The sequence below is a fragment of the Geotrypetes seraphini genome, chromosome 2, assembly GCF_902459505.1.
Source record: "Geotrypetes seraphini chromosome 2, aGeoSer1.1, whole genome shotgun sequence".
In the NCBI taxonomy this organism is placed as follows: Eukaryota; Metazoa; Chordata; class Amphibia; order Gymnophiona; family Dermophiidae; genus Geotrypetes; species Geotrypetes seraphini.
Genome location: NC_047085.1, coordinates 217,453,095 through 217,476,082, shown reverse-complemented (window position 1 = coordinate 217,476,082; position 22,988 = coordinate 217,453,095). Strand labels below are relative to the sequence as shown.

The 22,988-nt window shown below is 40.6% G+C and overlaps 1 protein-coding gene across 1 annotated transcript in view; it reads left to right on the top strand.

Moving 5' to 3' along the window:
- The first annotated feature begins 7,194 nt into the window (after positions 1-7,194).
- Positions 7,195-22,988, top strand: part of CDH9 (cadherin 9) — a 249,558-nt gene continuing 233,764 nt past the window's right edge. Inside the window, exon 1 of the mRNA XM_033933251.1 lies at positions 7,195-7,372. The gene's annotated coding sequence lies outside the window, so the exon portion shown is untranslated. The remainder of the gene's footprint in view (positions 7,373-22,988) is intronic.

Below are 22,988 nucleotides of genomic sequence, written 5' to 3'. Positions count from 1 at the left end.
GTCATTGTTTTGTGTTGTAGGGGGGTGATTGGAAAAGAGGTTCGTTGATAAAGGAAAAGGGTGAGAATTTTTCCGCCCTTCCCAATCCTTGGTGCAGTTGGGAGTACTGGGATGCCTTGATATGCTTTGGGGGATTTAAGAAGGGGGAGTTGGTCACAGCTTTTGTTGTAGTGGTACATGGTTGAGAGATTAAGGAGCAGAAAAATGGTCAGGAGACTTAGTGTGGCTGAAATTGGCATGGATGTGAAGTAAAGTGCTATGTGGCTGTTAATATGTGGCACCACCATGGTAGAGGTGATGCCTCTGTGACACCATGGGCCCTGTTGGAGGTAGGGGAAGTAATTATGCATTTGGGGCCAAATTCTATAAATGGTGTTGAGCGGTACATATATTGTAGGTGCTGCTTGGCATGGTTGTCAATCAAAAAGCAACTCTGTTTATTGAAACATGCCTAGTGGTACCTATGCAAATATTGGAATCCATAGATGTTCTAGACATAGGCACCATTCCATTAGTCCAGATTTTCACTCACCTAATTTGGTGGTGCCCGTCGGATGCCTAATGATGCCTGTCAATCATGCCTATTCTTCACCCATGCCTACTTTTTAACATACATTAGACAAGAACACTCTGTGACGAATACTCCAGTCTGAACAAAACTATATAACTGATAGTGAATCAAAGTGCTCAGAGATATGGGAGAACCCAACACTACCACCTCACCGCCCAATCATCGCTTGAATTCAAAGCACCAGCTGTAAAGGATAATTTGATATGCACAATTGCTTTGGGTGCACTGGGCTACTAGTTTTATATAAAATAACAAATATATAATGTACAGTCTAAAACGGCAAACTTATCTTGAGCTTGCGGGTTCCGATGTGACACAGATACGTTTCGCTCCTGCCTCAGGGAACCAAAAGAGAATTTACAGGGCTACTTAAACCGTGTGGGCGAGATGTGACTCACATATCTAACACATTTCTGTCAAACGAGCAACTTTCAGAAGTAACAGCTCTTAATAAGACTGCCTCCTCACAGCGTGAGCATCATTAGGCACCCTTAGGCATTGCTAGGCATTCTAAGAGTTCAGTGCCAAACTCTTAAATTCTCTTTCTCTCTCTCTTTCTTTCTTTCTTTCTTTTTTGATTGGTTGAAAACCAGCTTGGTCAATTACGACATTGACTAAGCTAATTAAAAAATAAAAATTAAGCATGGATCCCAAACTTAGGGCTAGATTTACAAAACAAACCGATCGTGTACTGATCGGTTTGCGACCCCTTTGCAACCAGATTTCCCTCGGGCCCTATTCACTAACCTTTTCTGTGATCCGCTTCGAATCCGTGCATGCAAATGAGGAGAAACGCATGCAAAGTAAGCAGGGACGCAATTCACAACACAAAATTCGCAATCTGACTGGGCTAGCTGATCAACTCAAGAAGCGACTGCTGGGGACCAGTCGCAAACCTTCTTTTCTCACTGTCTAGCTCCAGGCCGCCCTACTCTCTGCCCTGCTCTCTGCTGCCCTGATTTCGCTGCCTTTACTGTTTCATGGGCTGCAGAAGCCCTGGGGCCAGGGGGAGAGCAGTGCCTGTTGGCTCCCTGTCCAGTTTTACCAAGAATAAAAAACTTTCTAAGCCCAGATCTCCAAGAGGAGATGCTCCAGGCGGTGATTCACCAGGCACAGGCGACATCCTGCTCAAACTAAACACACTGGAATATTGCCAAGGTCCTCCTAGTGTTGCTAAGTGGACAATTCCCCTGTCACATTGGTCAGTTTTTAAAGACAGAAAGCTGGCATTCTCGCTGCCCAGACTGATCTTTGCTGCTTTCCCTGCAGTGCGAGCCCGCGGAATTAAAGTGGGGCTGCATGCCACAGTACAGCCCTGCTTTAAACCCGCGGGCTCACACTGCAGAGAAGGCACAGAGAAAAGGGAGCATGAGAGAAGAGGCTTCCGCTGCCGGGGATAACAGGAGGAGAATCAGGGTCCGCAAAAAAAAAAAACCCAGTAAAAAAAACAAACCCAAACAGACACAAAACACATGCGCAGACCATCTGCAGGGAAAGCAGATGGTCTACACATGCGTGGGGATCGCATACTAGCGATCTGGGCAGGCAGATGGGGGCGTTTCTCCGATCTGCATATTTTAGTTTTAAGAATTCATCGGACCTGCCCGGATCGGGCCCGATCAGGCAGGTTCGTGAATCTAGCCCTTAAGGCCCTCTTTTACTAAGGTGTGCTAACCCATGTGCTAATCAATTTAGTGCACGCTAAATGCTAACGCGTGCATGTTAGTCTATGGATGTGTTAGTGTTTAGTGTATGCTAATTCACATGTTAATCGGTTAGCGCACCTTAGTAAAAGAGGGGGTTAGGCATCGCTAGGCAGCTCCAATTAGGCCACCTAGTGGTGCCTAATGTAGGCTACACTAAAAAGACTCAAAGAACAAATACTATAATAACTTGTGTTAGATCATAAATAATCAAAAAACATCTCCACAAGTTTGCTTCTATGCCTTCAATTAAATAAATAAATAAACCTACAAAAAATCCTAATAAAGTGCACTGGGTGCTTTCAAGGTGCTATAACAATATTATAAAGTGCTCAGTCACCAACCAAAAAGTGCAATAGTACCATCAAATGTACCAGCGCTGGTTGTAATGAGGGACCATCATAGCACTACAGACAGGGCAGGATTAACCAATAGGTCAAGTAGGCACGTGCCTAGGGCCTGAAATTGTCAGTGAGGCCCGAAGAAGAAGGGCATCAACATTGTTTTTTTTCCAAACGGCAATGGGCTCCTGCAGCATCGATTGGCAACGCAGCCCCCCACCCCCAATTGGCAATGCAGCCCCCCCCATCGAAAGAAAGTAAGACAGGCAAGCAACACGGGTAAGAAAGGCAACGGAAACTGTAATTGTGCAGCTTGCCCAAAGCTTCCCTCTGAAGCAGCTTCCTGTTTCTGCCTGGAGCATGGTGGGGTGGGACAGGGTGGGGCAGGGCGGGGCAGGGGCCCAGTGTACTCGTGTGCCTAGGGGCCCTCGACGAATTAATCCTGCCCTGACTACAGAGTCCCTCTTTGCTGCCATCCAAAAAAACAGTAAATATGCAAATGTATCATTGAAAACTTTTGCTCTCTTTACTTATCTGATTAAAGCAGAAAAAAAACTCAGGATTGGAGGCAGATCAACAGCGGTGGTGCAAACGTTGAAATCATTTCATTTAATTCAAAGTGATGTAAATGCTCTAAACAACCCCTGTGTTCAATAAAAAGCTGGCCTCCCTTCGACTCGAGTTTCGCAACAGCATCGGCAGGAAGGGGGCACTAAAAGAAGTGAAAAAACAAAAAAACAGTAACTGTAACCTCTAACTTTTTGGCTAAAACCACATATATTATCAAATTTAATTTTTAAATTTTACTAATTCATTATCATGAACAATCTTAGTATATCTAAATCAAAAACTAAATATATTACATAAACCTATATATAAACTTACTTCTGCAGCCAAAGGTTGGTGACTGAGCACTTTATAATATTATTATAGCACCTTGAAAGCACTCCGTGCACTTTATTAGGATTTTTTGTAGGTTTATTTATTTATTTAATTGAAGGTATAGAAGCAAACTTGAGAGATGTTTTTTGATTGCCTAATGTAGGCACCATTTATACAATTCCCCAGTTGGTGTATTTTGAGGTGAAGCTAGTTTAAAACATAATAGTTCCATAGGAGAGGGATGTATTTAAGCTAAACTGAGCTGTTGATTTTAAAAAATGAAAAACATATTATTGAGTGAAGATTTGATTAAAGCTTCAGCCCATGTTTTGCCATGAAATTTGTGTTAGCTCCCTCCCCTCCCCCCCCTCTATAATCAAGCTGCGCTAGAGGTTTTTAGCATAACCTGGTGAAGAAAGTGATCTGACGCTCATAGGAATCTCTATCGCAGCTTGATAAAATGGGGTGAATGTGCAATTTTCTGCACTGTATTGTGTGTTGGGCAACATGAAGTTATATGACTGCAATGTTATAGAAGTTTATTAACATAGGTGTTCAGATTTGTTTTAACTCCCTGGATCATTTCCATGAAGTTTTGTTTGGTTCATTCTTTTAAAACTTTTTCTCGTTTCAGGAACAATGTCATTATTATTTTGCACTCTTTTGGAAAAATGCACACTATTTAAAAACAGGGCAACCCCTAAAATTTCAGGTTATTTTCCATATTTTGGACTAAAATATGACATGAGAAATGTCACTGACAATTCTCATGAAATAACAGGAATAGAAAAAGGAGGGGAAAAAAATCCAAAAGGAAATCATTCTTTTTATTCAGGGTTAAATTTCTAAATCCACCAGTGTCTCAATTTAAATTGTTTCGTTCTTATAGGGCTCCTTTTACAAAGGCGCGCTAGCGGTTTTAGTGCGCGCTATAGCCGCTACTGCCTCCTTTTAAGCAGGCAGTAATTTTCCGACTAGCGTGCGCTATAGCACGTGCTAATCTTGTGCCTGCACTAAAAACGCTAGCGCACCTTGGTGAAAGGAGGCCCATAAAGTTTTTAAATGTTTCATTTTCAATTTCTCAAGTTATCCTATCCTTTTATCTTTAATTATTTAACAGGGGTATCAAAGATTAATAACATTCAAAAATGGTCAACGGATAAATACTTTCAATATGTCCAGACTGATAATGTGTTCTCAATCATCTTCCCCTCCTTTCCCACCCCCAGTTTTAGCTCTCACCAAATGCTGCAAATACTAGTGTTCCAATATTCATACAAACTGACACATGTACTTGCCATTTTTTCAAGTTACTTCTATTTTATGGCAGCAATGTGGTAAAATCTACCTGCACCACATGTCGCTCTTTTGATCCAATTCTGGTTATCAAATCAAATAAATTAATAAGATTTGTCTGACAATATCTTCCTTTAAAAGAAACCATGTTGCCTCAAGTCCTGTAATCCACTGGACAGAGATCGACAGATAGGCAGAAAAAGAGGTTCAGTCTCTTGTCCAAAGCATCTTTAAACTCTAGGTTGAAGTGAAATTATTCAAAACAGAAATGTATAATTGCATATGTCTTAGTAAATTCTTAATGATTTATCATTGTCAGTACTGTAAATACCACTTGACTGTAAATACCATTGATGCTTTAGTAGCAAGTAATCAAAAAGAGATGTCATCAGATTTTCTCTAGCAATCTTATAATAAATGTTTATCTCAGCAGCAATTAAAAATTGCACTCTCCTGCAAAACCAGGACAGTACATTTATAATCATTATGGGAAAATAAAGATATGTTAACAGTCTTTATGGAAGCATATTAAAATGTTTCTAGAACATTATGAAATATATATAATGGTACCTCGTTCTTCTTCCTATAAGTTATTGCTGATCATACATTTGTTTCATACTGAATGCAGTGGGAGAACAGGAGTGCCTTAAGTTTTCCATTCAGAACAATATGTGAAAGGTTACCCTGGGTAAATCTGCATTTTGTGGAATGAGCCAAAACTAATAACATATCAAGAAACAAGCAGACAAACAAAAAAATCACCATAAGATATTTATTTATTTATTCATTCAATTTTCTATACCTCTCTTTCATGGAAGCTCAGAACGGTTTGCATGAATTTATTCAGGTACTCAAGCATTTTTTCCCTTTCTTTCCCAGTGGAAATGTAGCTGGGGCAATGGGAGGGCATTAAGTGACAAGCCCAGGGTCACAAGGAGCAGCATGGGTTTGAACACGCAAGAGAATGACATGGTGACAAAATCCATCACCGTTCCCAGGGATAACCATGGGAAACAATCCCATGCCCTTCTTTAGTTTCTATCTCAAGATCAGTCCTTCTACACCAGCATTCTTCAATGCAAGATTTGAGGTTCAGTGGCTGTGCCCATTCATACTCTGATTCTTCCCTCTCTCTTTAACGAATGACTTATTTAGATCAGCCCTAGTTCTTGTTCTAGTCTAGAATTCAAGCCTTAGGAGTTCCTGTGAAGGATTATTTGACAGAATGAACTAGTTAATGTAAAAGCACTGAAAATAATTGGAGGGGGGGGGGGTCATGAAGGTGTGATGAAAGGCAAGCATTTACCAAACCTTGATTTACCATAGGGGTCATCAACTTATAGCATAGACATCGAAACAGGGGAGGCCAAAGGAGCCACGGCCTTCCCCAAAATTTGGTGCCTGCCCCCTCCCATGTCCCTGCATTCTAGGTTAAATCTTAAGACAGCCGCCACACAGCATCAGTGAGCAGGCCTGCACCGGAACCCTTCATTCTACTTCCAAGGGCAGGCCTGCTCCTTGACGTTGCGCAGTGAATGTCCGAAGATTTAAAACAGCGTTGGGAGGAAGTGGATGGTTGAATCAGGAGAGACGCTGCAGGATTTTGCTGGGGCAAGGGCAGAGCTCCTGGACCTCCCAAACAGGACAGCGTTTTGCTGCCCATGACTTGTAATATCTCTGTATGGCAAATTCCGCCACCCCTGGCCTTTCTGATAGCAATATCTCTAGTTACTAAGGTCTAAGCAGGAGCTATCCCCAGTTCCTCCTGCCCTTTCCAGCACCATCAATAGTCTTGCATTACTACCATTAGGAATCATCTTTTGTTAAGGGCTTCTTTGCCATCTGGGCAGCATTGATTACTACATGATTGTGGTTTAATATAAGAAAGTGGAGTACAGTCTTGCCAAACTCAATGTTCTGGATTTCATACAAACAGACCAGCAAAATAGAGATGCACTTGAAGGAAGAGATGGCAAACTGTGAGGAAATAAAGGAAGTTAAAGAACAGTGAGCAAAACAAAAAGTAGCTATACATATGGCAATAGATCTTAATATAAGGAATGTAAGTAAAGAAAGAGGAAAAATCCCAGATATTGCTCTCCAAAGAGGTTTCTGCTGTGCTGGATTTAAACTTAGGAAGGCCCTAAGCTTTATAAAGCTTGAAAGTCCCTTGTTAATAAGTTACACCATATTATATACCTTAGAAACAATACATCAATACATATATATATATTGTGACCAGTCAGGCTCCGTGCCTGCCTTGGTCCCTGTGGTTTCCCTAGTATCCACCAGGGGGAGCCAGAGAGAAGCCCAGGTGAGAGCAGGCTCAGTTAGAGCAGGGTATGGCTCCCCCCATGAAAAGCCAGCAGTTTGCACTTGGCAAAGGAGGTGAGAGGGAAAACACGGGTCTCTTCCCAAGTAGAGCATGGCTAGCTCAAGCTAGGCTAATGCCGTAGACCTGGGTGTGGAAGAAGTTGGATCCACACCACCATTTGCAGCACAGGCCAGCGTGTGTTGTGGAGATTCAAGGAAAAGCAAGAGGCTTGCCATCTATTTTGCACAGGCTGAGCTAGAGAACTGTAAGGTTTTTTTTGTTTGCTATTTTGGCTGAGGTTGTTCTTTTTTGTCAGCCTGAGACATTGACTGCTTGAACTGTGGGGTTTTTGTTACTCTGCTGTTTTGTCCTTTGCATATGTTTTGTTAAGAAGCTGAGAGTGCCTTTTTGTGGGGAGAAGTTTTCAACCAACTGGGAGGGATTTTGGAAAGCTGTTTTTGTGCTTTTTAAATGCAAATTTTAGGCACTCCCCTTTACTCAGCTGTGCTATATAATAAGCTGGAGGCTTTGCTATGTGAGACTGTTTGAATATTGCAGTGTGATAGCAGTTAACTGAACTTACCTGAAACCTGCTAGGAGCAGGCTTTGAGAAGCTTTATTTAAAAGAAGCTCTGTGGAGAGCTGCATTGAGAGAGGAAATCCTGAATTTACCCAGAGTTTTCCTTGGAAGTTTTGTTTTACAAACTGCATTAAATTTGGATTTGGCCATTTTGTTTTCTTTTTTGTTTGAACATTCTGACATTAAACTTACCTATGAAAACTAAATCCTGGAACTTTATGGATGGGTTTTTTCTTTTCTTTGAATATAATTTGCAGTCCCTGCAGGGTGAATCCTTACTGGGTCACATGCCGGTGCAATTTTAGCTGTAGCTACTAGGGGCACTGAAGTCCTGTTCGAAGGCCCTGGCGCCAGCTACAATATATATACACACACACATATATATTTTACCATTTATATATAGTATATACTATATATAAATGGCAAAATTTGGATCACTTTTATTAATATAATACTGAACTTGTTTGCAAAATTAGAAAGCTGATATTGGATTTAACTTTTAAAAAAAACCCAAACAAACATTTTCCTCCTTGATTTTGCATGACAGATTGTTAATTGTATCCTTATTGCCTTCTATGTACTGCAGACGGTTTTTCATGAGACATGGTTGCTCTCAATTCATTTTTTATGCTCTTTAGTTGTGAAAATGACCTTTCTCCTGAACAATTTGTTAACATCAGACATAAAAATAGTCATAGTATTGTTTTTTTTTACATTAGGGAAACCTACGAGTGAATCTTGTCTTGAAAGATGATTTGATACAGACCTTTGTGACAAATTTGTTCTTTTCCTGGATACTTCTGCTTGATATAAGCATGAAAGTGCCTCAGTTCATTCATAAGCTTGATGTCAATATCATATGAATACTCTTTATTAAAGTTTCTACTGCTGCATGAATATCTGCTTCTGAAGCTTCTATATCTGCTAAAAATGAAAATATATTTGCAGCATAATTGCAGACTGTTGCTCTTCGGCTTAAGTGTGCTTCTAGGGCATTTATTATCAGAATGAAGGATTTCTCTCGAAATTTGTCTCTTGGAGAAAGTTCTTTATTAGCATTTGGTACAGCTCCATCATTGGTTTGTATTTTTCTTACCTTCCTTCTTTTTCTCTGCACACTTTTGTATTCTACATTAAGCAGGTTGAATTTAGCTTCTTGTTTAATATCATCATACATTTTTCAAATATATTTCACAAAGTGGGAAAGTGGTACAAACAGATTCGTACAAGTAGTAAGTGCAATCTGTGGATCCTGGAGAGCCTTGTTGGTTTTGCAAAACTCCTTCATCAAATGAATCCATAAATGTAGCATAAAAATGAACTCCAGCTCCTCCATTTTTTTCCATAGGAGTACCAGCTTGTAATCTAGGATCACCCTTTCATTTTTATTAGTGGGGCAATGACTTGCATCATTTATTATTGACCTGTAATTCTCATGTATGACAGACACAGCTTTGGCATGTGCTTCCCACCTAGTATCAGACAGATACTTTGATATTCTGAGTCTAGAGTCTGCATTCACATGTCAATCATGCATCGGTGTCCTTTAGAAAATTGTATCTTTTTTTTCCTTGACGCCTTAAATATAGGCCAGCATTTTATAGCCCTGCATTTAAGGTGTCTGTCTTGCACCTATGGAAATGCATAGGAATGCTTACAGATGCCCAGGGCCAATCCCAGTGGAAACCATGCCCATGCCAGCCTTGGACATCTATAAGCATCCCTAAGCATCTTCATAGGCATGAGACAGATGTCTACAATGTAAGTATCTTTCACCACATCCATTTAAAAACAAACAAACAACAACTTGTATCCTGATTGGCTGGCGAGATGACGTTAGGATGCATACCACCACCTACAGTTGGGATGCTATTTGTAGAACAGCCCCAAAGTGTATATTTCTTTCACAACTACAAAAATATTTACTGCATCTAAACAGCAATTTATTACAGCATAGCCAACAAGATTTAGTGAATGTCCAGCAAAGGGAATAAAAAAAACACAAAAACTCAATCAACCTAGATAAAAAATATAACATCCAAAGTAGAGCTACAAGAATTCTCCCAATTTAAAATGATTACATCTGAATACATAAATGTCCATCAACTATTTACTGTTCATTGTACATCCTGGCTATAGATTTATATATGAAAAGAGGAAGAAAGACTTTAGATACCCTTCAAATCATGTCAAATAGCACAATGTTGACCAATTGAATGGGATATCTCTTTAATCATTGGTCTTTTATTTAAAAAAAAATAAATAAAAAATCATTTTTTCTTATCTTTTCTCTTTTATATCTTTTCTGATTTTCTTTTGCTTTTATGTTATGATAAATAACACAAATTGCAAATCAAAAATCACAAGAAAATGATAGCTTGGTTGGAGAAAAGGTTCTGATCCCAATGGAACACATTTCACCCTAAACTTCTTCAGGGGAACAGTAGAAATGTATTATGCCTGGAGACTGGTAATACACTAGGTCCTCCTTCTTCATCAACCACATCAAGCTTCATCCTGTAACAAATACACAATCAACCAACATCAAAACAATCATACATTCTTAACCATACACACATAAAACCCTAGCTAGATCATAAATCCAAAAATCTTAGGGGAAGCTGACAACACCTGAAAGAGGCCCTCTTTAAAAACCACATCAATGTATTGATTCCTGGGTGAATGAACACTTAATTAAGTGAACAGACCCAACCTAGATCTACACACACAACTTGCCCTGGCAGAAAATCACTTTATAACAAACCATCACACAACACATTGTTACAACAGCAACATAGTTGCAAATCAAAGATACCACTGGAAGACAACAGCAAATAACCTCCTCCCAATACCCTCTACATATATAAACAAAACTTTCCTCCCAAATAGGAGAACTTCAATTGACAGAAATTCAAACCTACAATCTAACACTCAACATTCCAGTACCACAGCATGGGGGAAGAAGACCAACACACACTAAGACTAAACCACGCCAGCACCCTAAATCACTTATATACCCAAATACAATTCATAACTATCACACAGAGATAACCACACACAAATGCGCCTACTTAAACATCAGAGTGCTAGGCCCAAAAACAGAACTTATAAAAACCTGGATAACACATGAAAACCTGGACTCTTTTCCTCACAGAAATCTGGCTAACTTCTGACACAGATCCCAGAATAACCGAAGTCTGCCCACAAGGATACAAAATAACGGTGGTCTGCAGAGAGAAAAAAAGAGGCGGAGAACTAGCAATCTTAATCAAACAAGACCTAACCCTTAATATAATTGAAAAAACATCTAGCCCATACATGGACCTATTAGCTTGCCAACTCTCAAGTACCACACTAAAAGACGCACTAAACTGCATGCTCTGTTACATAGCGCCGGGAAACTGGTCTATAGCAAGAACTGAAGTGGAAGACTTCATATATCAAAACTCAGTAATAATAACCTACAACCTACTCCTATGAGACCTAAACCTACACCTAGAAGACCAATCATCTAAACAAGTAGACAATTTTCTCTCATTTCTCAAAGCCTTATCCTTCCAAATGCTAAATCCACAAACAACTCATGAAAAAGGCCACCAACTTGATATCACAGCCTTTATGGCCCACCAACCATTCCTAACAGAAATTCATACATTTAAAGGAACATGGTCCAGATCCATCTGGTCAGACACCTTCAACATCAACTGGACCAAAAACAAAAACACCATAATAAAACTCAATAAAGTAACATACATCTCACGCAAACATATCGAACCCTCCAAATTCTGGACTAAAATAGATGAAACATTTCAAGAAAACAACCCCGAGGACTTCATCTCACAATGGGAAAGATTATGCATTGAAACCCTTGATGAACTAGCCCCATTGCAAACCAAAACCAGAACCAGCAGAAGATCAGATCAATGGTTCGACTCTGAACTGATACAACTCAAAAGATAATGTAGACAACTAGAAAGAAAATGGAGAAAATCAAACTTGGATCAAAAAATGGCTCTTGAGAGATTCTACAGATCAGAAGTAGAACTGAAAATAGTGTGGACCTATAACACAAAGGAAAGTTCTATTTAGCTAAAGAAGATTTAAACAATTACAATATTTCCAAGGTAAAGCTCTTCCAGACAGGCTGGGAGTAATCTACTAGAAAAAAAAGGCGGTTAGTTGGTCAACATTGGGTGCTAATTGCATAAGGGGCTCATAATCGAAAGAGAAAAATGTCCAAAAACCGGCCTAAGTCGGCACTTGGACAAACATTTCTCAAAAACGTCCACACACCGAAAATAAAAACGGGTTTTGGACGTATTTCTAAATGACCTAGGCCTTCATAGTGCCGCTCAATGTCCAAAGCTAAATGGGGCGGTTCTGGAGACATGTCGAGGGCGGGAGTTGGGCGAGATGTGGGCTGGCTTAGACTTAGTCGTACAGCATGTATAACCGAAAGTTATACAGCCCAGGATCGACGGAACTTGGACGTTGTGACTTAGACCATGTAAAACATGGTCTAAGTCACAAAAACCCACCTAAACTCACCAGATAAGCACTGCAAACACATAACATAGACCCCCACACATTATCCCAGTGATCACCACCCCCCCCCCACCCCCATAATTTTATTCACATTGTATTTAAATTTCAGCCTCCAGACCATCATCACCTGGCTGCCTGGCATAGGAAAGTCTAGTCGTCCAGCCCAGAGGCAGCTTAAGTCATCTTGGAGGTGGGTTAGGGACCCATAGAGAGGGGAACACATGCCCATAAGCCCCTGTAATCACTGCATTGATACTTAAACATGTGCACTGCCCTATACACTCCGAAAACCCTTTTTGACTGGCATATTAGTGGCTCCTGCAGCCATAAGGGCATTGGGGTGGTAGATAAGTGGTTCTAGGGGATTCTGGAGGTGGTTTGGGGGGCTCACTGTCACCTATAAGGGAGCTGTAGTGAGGAGAAGCCATGGCACCCTTTTTAAGAAGTTCACAACAGTGCCCTGTAAGGTACCCCACTATTTAGGTGGAATGTCTGTTTGTGCAGTCCATCACTTTGCAGACCCCAACAGGGCTTGTTCTAGGCGTTTTTTATTTGGACGGAAAGTTGGACGGAAATGTGGTATAAAGATGGATGATTTAGTGGCTTGGACGATCAGATCGGCAGGACGTATAATTGGACGATTTTCGAAAGTAAAAAAAAGTTGGATGTCTCTTTCAAAAATGTGTCTTAGGCTATTTTTAACTTTGGATGACTTGTGAGATGAACGTAAATGGACTTAGACGTCCCTTTCGATTATGCCCCTCCACGTGTTTTTTTTTTTTAATTGTTCTGTGCCAGTTAATATACATTTTATCTAAATAATTTGATATCTGGAAGAGCCAGGGATATTCCAGGGCCGGCATAAAAATATATAAAAATAGCAATACACCATTACCATTTTGATTTTTTTTCCTGACCAATCCTTGGAAATGCTTTCTAATAAAAAATTAAAAGCTGACCAAAAAAGCTTATTTGGCATTGCCTATAAAATATTTGTCATTATTTTATGGAAATTACATTTTACCCAAACCCCACTCACATCTTTCAAAATCTAACAGCTTCTTAGATTGATTGGTTGCCCTAAACTATTATAAAAACAGTGTTTGAACTGAATATTAATATTTTTAACATTGTTTAATTTATTAGATGTATCCATTGCATGTCTTTTTGTCTGGCAGATGGAGTTTCCAGGAGGCAGTTTAAATATTTTGATTATTATTATCTGCTGTTTATATGATATTGCAAAATGATCAGGAGATGCCAATTAGACTTCATCATTTATATTAGAACATCATTTCATCTAGAGAGTTTGTAATTATTTGAATATCTGCAATAATAATATTAGCATTCACATCCGTCACCTGCTTATATATAACATAATCAACAAATAACCAATAAACACACTCACACTGATTTGTGGAACAAGTATTTGGCCACTGCTTTATTAACTATTCACATGATCTTTAACTCACAATTCAATCCAAATAAAGCATCAAATTCCATAAAGCAGCTTCACAGTCCCAGAGAGATATTTAGTAATGAAACTTTGAAAACAGACTTGACTGGCATTACTGTATCTAATGCAAAGTGTATATATGAATTCATATACACTTCTTCCTCCTTATTCACGGGGGATGCGGGCAGAACATAGCCATGAATACCGAAAAACTGTGAATAACTTTTTGCAAGTTATTTGCGGTTGTCCGGTAAAATAGACCTGAAAAAGATAATAAACCGTGAATAACCCGACCTGCGATTAGCTCTGTACAAAGCCGGGAGCAGCGATTTCCTTCAGGAACCACCAGGAGCAGCGATTTCCAATGTGAAACGCCGAGTTCAGTGACAAAAATTAGGGGGCGGAGTCAGCAGCCAAAAAATCGCTAATAAGCGAATCCACAGATAAGGAAATTGCAATACAGAGGGAGAAGTGTAGTGGGATAAGGCACAACACAGAATTGCAACTCTGACAAATGGCTAATGGCTTTTCTGATGATATCCTGTTTTGTGTGAATGCAATACCTCTGCAGAGGTAAGCCTTTCTTCACTGTGTCTAAGCGGAAATACCCCGGAAGTAAAGGCAAATTCTGGTTCAGGTTCATCTTCCTCATTATGGGCTTCTTTTACAATGGCACGTAGTGATTTTAGCGTGCACTAAAATGCCGCACGCGCTAGCCGCTACTGAAAAGGATTCAGGTCCCAATTCCTGCCCCATACTTTCTCTGTCTCTGTCATTTGTAAGTCAGGTACCTGGGGACACATCTTAAAGACCAGAAATCGTCTTCCAAAACATGTCCAAAGTTTATTATGAGTTTCACATCTTTTATACGAATCAGGTTTGCCAGCATGTGTCAGCATGTGACGTAAATACAAACCATATATGGAAGGTCACATGAAACTTTAAACACATCAGCATTTTTCCTATCTAGAGATTGAAGTCCACAGAGGGTCAGAAAAAGCCTTGACCAGCAGAGCTTCTTAACTAAAGCTGTCTGTAAATACGGCTTAACAAAACAATTGAATTCACTTCACTACATCTCTGTTTAAACATTACCTGTCCTTGTACCATCTTCAAAGAAGGGAAAGATAAACAGGGCCTACCTTTGCATCTTTAAACAACATATGCCTAAGGACACTTACTAAAGTTCTGATACGTGTCCGTTCAGCTACCGCCTCCTTTTAAGCAGGTGGTAATTTTTTGGCTAGTGCGTGCTAATCTTGTGCGTGCACTAAAAACGCTAGCGCACCTTAGTAAAATGAGCCCTATGTATGCTTGTATTCCATATAGATCTTTTTTGTAGCCAGTTGGCTTCTCATAGATTTTGATAGGAGAAGAAGATATTTTGGGGCTCATGCAAAAGGGTGTGAATTTTATTTATGCTGTTTAAAAAAAATCTGCACTGAAAAAAAAATGTTTACAGAATATGTGTAGTGTCCATCCACGTGACTAAAATTTAGGCATAACCAGATGGATAAATACACATATATCTAGCCTGTAATATTTTTATGGGATATTTTCCAGTATTCCATAGGCTGCAAAATATAAAATGCACTGCAGGAAATATGTTGCATTCATATTGCGTTAAGGGACAACTCAAATGATAAGTATGACACTTAAATGGAGGATATTTAAAGCTATCACTGGGGATAGCAGAGTGGCTATGTTTGTACATCAAAGATTTATGAACCTAAAAATATATTGTTTTTGCTCTGATTTCAAACCCATGGTGTTGCATTTTAATGACTTCACAGGTTTCTTGAATTCTTTATTTGTACTGCTGCTCAGATATGTATTAAACTATAACCAGGCAGCTGTAACAGCACTTAATCATTTCACAACAAAATGCTGTTGCCTCATTTATCATAGATTCTAGCTAGTAACCATGCTTAAAATTCATATTATAAATCTGAAAAGATCACATGCAAGGTATAAAGTGTATGGAGGTATAGGAGACCACCCAGTTTTGGCTGGGATCGGTGTGGTGATAACATTGTCTGAGCCTTGCCACTGTGGACCATGGATAGCTAAGGGTTAATTAAGGGGATGTAGAGGGAGGTCTTTGAGGGATAAAGAGAAAAGATAGTGGAGGTGAATTAGTGGGATTGGTTGGTAGGGTTTAAGTTGGGATTGGTTGGTGAGAGTTTATAAAGAAGTTTATGATTGGATGAAACAAAAGGGAGTGGTGTGCAAGTGAGAGAATGTTGTCGTGGTTTTAATGGGCTTTGAAGTATTTGAGTGTTGGAAAGAAGCTGGGTGGTTGTGAAGTGTGGGTAGGCTGTGAGGAAATTTCCACATCCTCCCTTCCTGGTGTCTAACAATATTCTGTTGGTTTGTTTTTAGGGAAGGGTTTGAGTCGGGAGGGGGAGCAGTCACAGCATGGAGATTTCTAGTCTGAGCAGTAGGAGGATTGGTCCCAAGACACAATTATGATATCAGTGCTTTAGTTGATATATAATAATAGAAAGAGGACACTCGTGGGTGGCACTGCCATGAGTTAAGGTGTGGCTCGACATCACTGCGTGTCACACTAATGTATATTCTGCAAATATTGTAGTAATAATTGTGAGCTAGTTCTGACACTGAATATCTCTATGGACTTGGAAAAAGGCAGTGGGACTTACATGCTCTATTGAAGTTAATTCTGAGGTCTAAGTTTAATAACAAATAAAAGGCCCTATTTGAATAGCTGTGATAAGCATTATTATTTGCCTATTGAGAGTTAATCTGCAAATTGATAAGAACATAAGAAATGCCTGCACCGTATCAGGCCTTGGGTGCATCTAGTCCAGCGATCCGCACACGCGGAGGCCCAGATAGGCCTACCCTGGCGAATACCTTAGTTACTCGTATCCCTCAATGTGTCTTTCAAGAAGATGTGCATCCAACTTGCCCTTAAATCCTTGAATGGTGGTTTCCTCCACAACCTCTTCCGGGAGAGCGTTCCAAGCGTTCACTACTCGCTGTGTGAAGCAGAACTTTCTGACATTTGTCCTGGCCATGTCCCCCCACAGCTTCAGTCCATGACCTCTTGTCCGAGTCATCTTTGACAATGTGAATAAAGTTGTTTCCTGCTCTATTTTGTTGAATCCTTTCAGTATTTTAAAAGTCTCTATCAGATCCCCTCGCAGTCTTCTCTTCTCGAGGGTGAATAATCCTAGTTTTCTGAGGCGATCTTTGTAGCTCAAGTTCTCCATACCTTTTGCAAGCTTCGTCGCTCGCCTCTGCACCCTCTCCAGTAGTATTATATCCTTCTTTAGGTAGAGAGACCAATGTTGGACACAGTATTCCAAGTGTGGTCTTATCATCGCTCTGTAAAGCAGCATTATGACATCCTCAGATCTACTTGTGATACCCTTTTTTATCATGCCCAATATCCTTTTTGCTTTTTTTGTCGCCGCTGCGCATTGAGCCGACGGCATCAGGGTCCTATCATTACCCTCAGGTCCTTTTCTTAGAACTCCTTGTTTTTCCTGCCCAGGTGCATCACTTTGCATTTTTCTACATTAAACTTCATTTGCCACTTCTCTGCCCATTTCTCTAGTTGTCTCAAATCTCTCTGAAGTTCCTCACTATCTGTCTGTGACCTGATTGCCCGACACAGCTTTGTGTCATCAGCAAACTTGATGATTTCACTGGTCGTTACTTCTTCCAGGTCATTTATGAAAATATTGAATAAGATGAACCCAAGAACCGAACCCTGAGACACTCCGCTCGTTACTTTCTTCCAGTCCGAGAACTTCTAAATTCGTCAAACATGACTTCCCCTTCCTTAACAATTAGGGTTTTTTTTTAATTATTATTTTTACCACAGTATACATTACATATTAATGAGCTCTGATGCATACAAAACAGCTAATTATTATGCAAATTGAATAACTGAACTCAGTTTTACCACCAAAGATCATCAGATCACCAAACAATGCTTCTGGGCTGAAGTGAGTACTTCTGAGAGAGGTCGGGCACTAGAGAATGAAAGCTGTGGTAGAGTGCCATTCCAATAAGGGATGGCGCACTGGAAAGAGAGGGGAAGGGTTGAATTTTGGAGGATGTGGGATGTGGACATTACAAGCTGCAGCCCAATCTGATTGGCCCAATCTGAGTCTTAGGCCACACCCATTCTACCCTAGGATGCACTGGGAAGGAAGTCTAAGGCCTTGATTGGCCCAGATGCCTAAGTCCCCTATGGCATCTGAGCCAATCAGGGCCTTAGGTCCATCCCCAGTATATCCCAAGATGCACTGGGAATGGGAAGAGCCGCCATTTTGATGAGGTGGGCCTGCCAGCTGGAGGGAGTAATCATGCTTCTGGTCAGTCTTTCTTTTACAAAGATACAGGGGTGGGGGTCTAGAGGTTTAGGGGGTGTTGTGGGTTTTGGGGGAGTGATGGCAGTAAGGAGTAGGCATCCCTTCTGCTGGGCTACTTCGGAGGGGTGTCAGCAGTTCAGGAGGGTCAATGGCAGTAAGAAGTGGGCATTCCTTCTGTTTTGGGTATACTTGTTGGGTGATCCCCTGCAACAGCCGGCTCAGCTGATCACGGCAGGGATATTTTTCCCCAATCAGCTGAGCCAGCAGGTCTCCCCAAAACCTGGCCAACATTTCAGGTATCTGTTGCAGCCCTAGGAAGATATCTAGAGCTGCTTAAGCTCCCCTAAGGCCACTTTTGGACAAAACCAACGCCAAGCTGAAGTGTCCCTAAGCATCTCCCTAGACATGCAACAAATGCCTTTAGTGTAGGTATCCTGCCTCTGGGTTTTTAATTTTTTTTGTTAAACGTGCATCTGAATTGGCTGCCAGACAGCGGTAGGATGCCTTCCATCACCTACAATCAGGATGACCATTTATAGAATCAGCCCCTTACTGCTTCCTATTTGGGAGGTGCTAAGGGTTTCTGTTTTAAAGCATTAACCAGTTAGTATGTGGTAATTCTAATGCACTACCTGGATAATGCTTCCATGCCCATTCCCCATCCATGACATGTTCCTTTCAAAAAAATAAAATAAATAGGACGAGATAGCACAAAAACCTTTAATACATTTTACCGTAAGCCTATTTTTTCCCCTACATTAAGCATATATTAGCAGGACTTGCTTATCCAAACCTACCTTAGGTGAAATAATATTGAAACACCTTTCTGACTTCATGTGAAACTTTCTTTAAATGAGTCCCCTTATTTTTTATCTTATTTGTCTATATGTTCCATCTATCTATGCTGTCTATTAAAATGTTTTATTACATATTATAATGACATTGTAATAAATCACAGGTGCTCATTTTCAAAGCAGATGTCTCAAAATGTCTAAAAAAAGGTCCATCTACTAAAAGTGTCCAAATCCTGATTTTGGAAAGATAGAATTTGGATGTTTCACACTGCAGTTTGTCCAAATAGCAAGAGGGTGTTTTGTGGTCGTGTTTTGGTCAGAATTAGGGAGGGCCAAAAAGTAGTTATGTCCAACAGGGATTTTTGAATAGGAAGAAATGGTCATGTCTAAAAAGAAGGACATTTTTATCTAGATCTGTTTCAGTCATGTCCAGTCAAAAAACATTGCTTTAAGTGAGCGGCTGACTGCTGGAGGGATTAAGGCACGACCCCTCCTTAATCATTAGTAGCTGTTGTCCCTCTCCTCACCTCTGAGAGTAAAATTGTAAATCAAAATCCAGGCTCTCGCAGGCTTTTATCAAGCAGTGGTGGAGAGTTTTACCATTTTCTGGCAAGGTAAATGCTCTGACGCTCATTCAGTTCCTATGAGCGTCGGAGCATTTACCTCACTTGCTTGCAATAAAATTCTCGACTGCTGCTTGATAAAAGGAGCCCTCTATCAGCTGCAGGTATTATGGTCATTCTGAAAAAACACAAGCAGCTCAGAGAAGTAGCTTAATGGTTGGTGTGGTGGAGTGTAAACTTGAAAATGACACGAGGACCGTTTACCACGGTAAACCGCAGGTCACCGCAGTAAATCCACAGGAATGGAGACATTTGCAACTGGTTTACTGCAGGAATGGGGACAAGACCTTTTACCACCCCATGGGAGCAGTGAAAAGTCTTACTCCTGTGGTAAAAAAAATTGCGCCCGTGTCAGACTCAGCATCTTCTCCCCAGCTCCTCTAGCGCCTATTTTACCTTCAGGAGCCAGCAACGCCATGATGAAGACAGAAGGAACCTAAAACCAAAGCCTGAGACCAATGTGATTTCAAGAATAAAATTACCAGACAACAAAAAGAAAAAAAAATAAATTTATTTTATATTTTGTGATTAGAATATTTCAGATTTGAAATATGTATCCTGCTAGAGCTGGTATAAGACATAACTGGGGACCACAAAGTACAGGCTGTGCTTCTTTAGCTTCCAGCTGGCTTAGGGCTCTCTCTCTGACCAGGGGGCAGTTGCTCTAGTTGCACTCCCCTAACATTATTCTTGCCATATGTGACTAAAGTATTCTGTTAGCTTGATTTTTCTATGTAGCATTCTGTAGTAATTTGGTTTGTTCAGTTTTCACAATAGTGAAGGGGATATTTGTGAAAGGGAGGGGAGATGGGTTTTGTTGAACCTTGCTCTATTTTATTTGTGTTTATAAAATGACAATTGTCAGAGGAGAAGCTTCCGCCCACACACACACGCGACTGCAGACTTCACCGGCATCAGTTTCTTTTCTAGAGTGCCACGAAGGTAAGGGGGAGGAAAGGAGGGAGATAGATTTGTCTGGAGGTAGGGCGGGAGGGAAGGGTCCATGCGCACGATCGGTGACCACGCGCCTTCCCTCCCTTAAGTTTCTTTACGCAGCAAAGGTAAAGGGGAGGGAGGAAGATTCTTGGGCCGCTGAAGGGCAGTGAGATGGCGAGAGGGAAGGGTGGATGCGATAGGGATGGGGCGGTGAAGGGGACGAAGGGGACGAGGCGATGAAGGGGACGGTGGTCCGGTGATGGGGACAGATTCTTTCCCCGTGTCATTCTCTAGTGTAAACCAAGACACCTAGGGCTCCTATTACTAAGCTGTGCTAGCGTTTTTAGCGCGCGCTACATGCTAACGCCTCTATAGAGCTGGCGTTAGTATTTTTGTGTAGTGCGGGGGTTAGCTCCTAGGCTTAAGTTTCACCTCAACAAATTTTTTTTAATAATTCAGAGCTTCCATAAACAGAAAAATACCTACTGTAGCTAAATATATATGATACCTGAAAACCTGAAGTCTACTGAAGTGGTCAACATTCAGATACAGTAGGCATTTTTCAGTTCCTGGAGGGATCACATTTAAAAAAAAAAGTTATAGTTAGGTTTGAACCTGCATCCTTTGGTTTACAGTCCACTACACTAACAACTAGGCTACTTTAATCTGCAGGGATGTTTGTGTGGTCATATTTTTGAACTTGATGCTAGACATATGTTTGTGTCCCTGATTCTTTTTGCAGTTCAAAAGCTAGATGTTTCACTTTGGAAAATGGCAATTTATTTTGGATGTTTTCAGTGTAAAAAAAACATGCATCTCACAGCCATAACTAATTAGGAAATCTAGATGATATTCCTGCTTGATTATAGCTGTGAGATGAATTTTTTTTTGCACATTATGGACCTGATTCTCAAAACGGCATCCCGATTGTAGGCAGTAGGCATCCTACTGCTGTCTAATGGACCAATCAGGACACACATGTATTTTAAACATTGTTTTTTAAAACATTGTAGGCATCTGACTCATACCTACTGAAGTGCCTATGAACACCTACAGAGGCTAAGGTCAGCGTAGGCATGGCATATGCCAGAAGTGGTCTTAAGCATCCATAGGCATGAGTCAGACACCTTAAATGTAGGCCTGTAAAATGCCGGTCTTACATGTAAAGCGTCTGTATAAAAAAACATGCAATTCTGGACATGGCGTCTACCAGTGATTGACACAGGATAGGCGCTCACCATGGCAGGCATCATTTCCAGAATCAGGCCCTATGAGTAGGTAGGGTTACCAGGTTACCCATTCCAGAAGGGAGACTTTTTGGCTAGTTCTGAATTTCTGACAACCTCATCCAGGTGCATTATGGGACCTGCAGCACTGATTTCAATGGATAGAATATACTACACTGTTTTGGGATGTAATTTTAAAAGCAGGACTGGCCAAAAAGACACCCTTCTGGAATGGGTAACCTAGTCACATTATGAGCAGGATGTTCTGGGGTGTTTTGACTTTGATTTTGTTTTTAAATGTCCCTCATGCTATGCCATACTTTGTATTATTATTATTTGAATATTTTTTCTGCTGTAGTTGCCTATGTTTGACTTATTCTTGTATAGCAGTAGTGAAATATCATGCACTAGGTGTATGGTGTATAGGATACATATATTTTATATGACTGCCTGTAAATGGTTTGATATAATCAGTGCTGTGGGTTTATGCAGTTTAGCTGTTAGCATCCTTAAACATTAGGGCTGTATATTTGTCAGTTGGCTTTAAAAAAACCTGTACATGCTGTATGTGGGGAGTTCAGAGAGAGGTCAGGCAGTATGCAGACCTGCTGGCTCCAGGAAAACTATCAGGGACCCAGCTCATGGCCTCTGGTAGTTTCTTGAAGCACATCAGAGCAGAAGCCAAGACAGTTGTTGAGCTTCCCGGGGGGGGGGGGGGGGGTTGTAAAATAACTACACCCCCAGAGGAGATTTAGAATCTGTGTTGACACCAAAATTTATCTTTTGGGTCTTCTCCTACCATTTGGATATTCAAAGAGGAGTTTGTATTGCTTCAAATGTTAAATCTAAAATTTAATAAAGAGGAGATATTGTTAAAGTTGAATTGTTCTGCAAGGTTATCACTGTTCAAGCAAGTGCTCTTTCATCAATTTGAAGAGTGTAGTTAAGTTCTGGAGTCAATATCAGGTGTGGTCTCTGTTTTTGGAAGAGTAAGTGGACTGATCTGGTGCATGCTTGTTGTGGGCACCCAGCTTAGAAGTTGACCTCAGCTCTGATTCCAAACAAATAAATAATTTTGTGTGCCCCATCAGCCAGCATTCAGGAAGGGTATAGGTAGCTGCCTTGACCCCAGGGTTACACTTGCTATTCACTGCCTTGAGTGAATGTCTTCAATCAATCAAATGAATAAATACATAAATAAAACAAATAGATACTAATAATTAACCCCTTCCTTTAATAACACATAGCGCGGGTTTTAGTACCGGCAGCGGCAGGAGCGTTGGAGCAGTTGCTGCCAGCACTAAAACCCGCGCTATGCATTAGTAAGGGAGGGGGTAAGAATGGTTTAGTAAAGGGTCCCTTAAATTAGGAACCC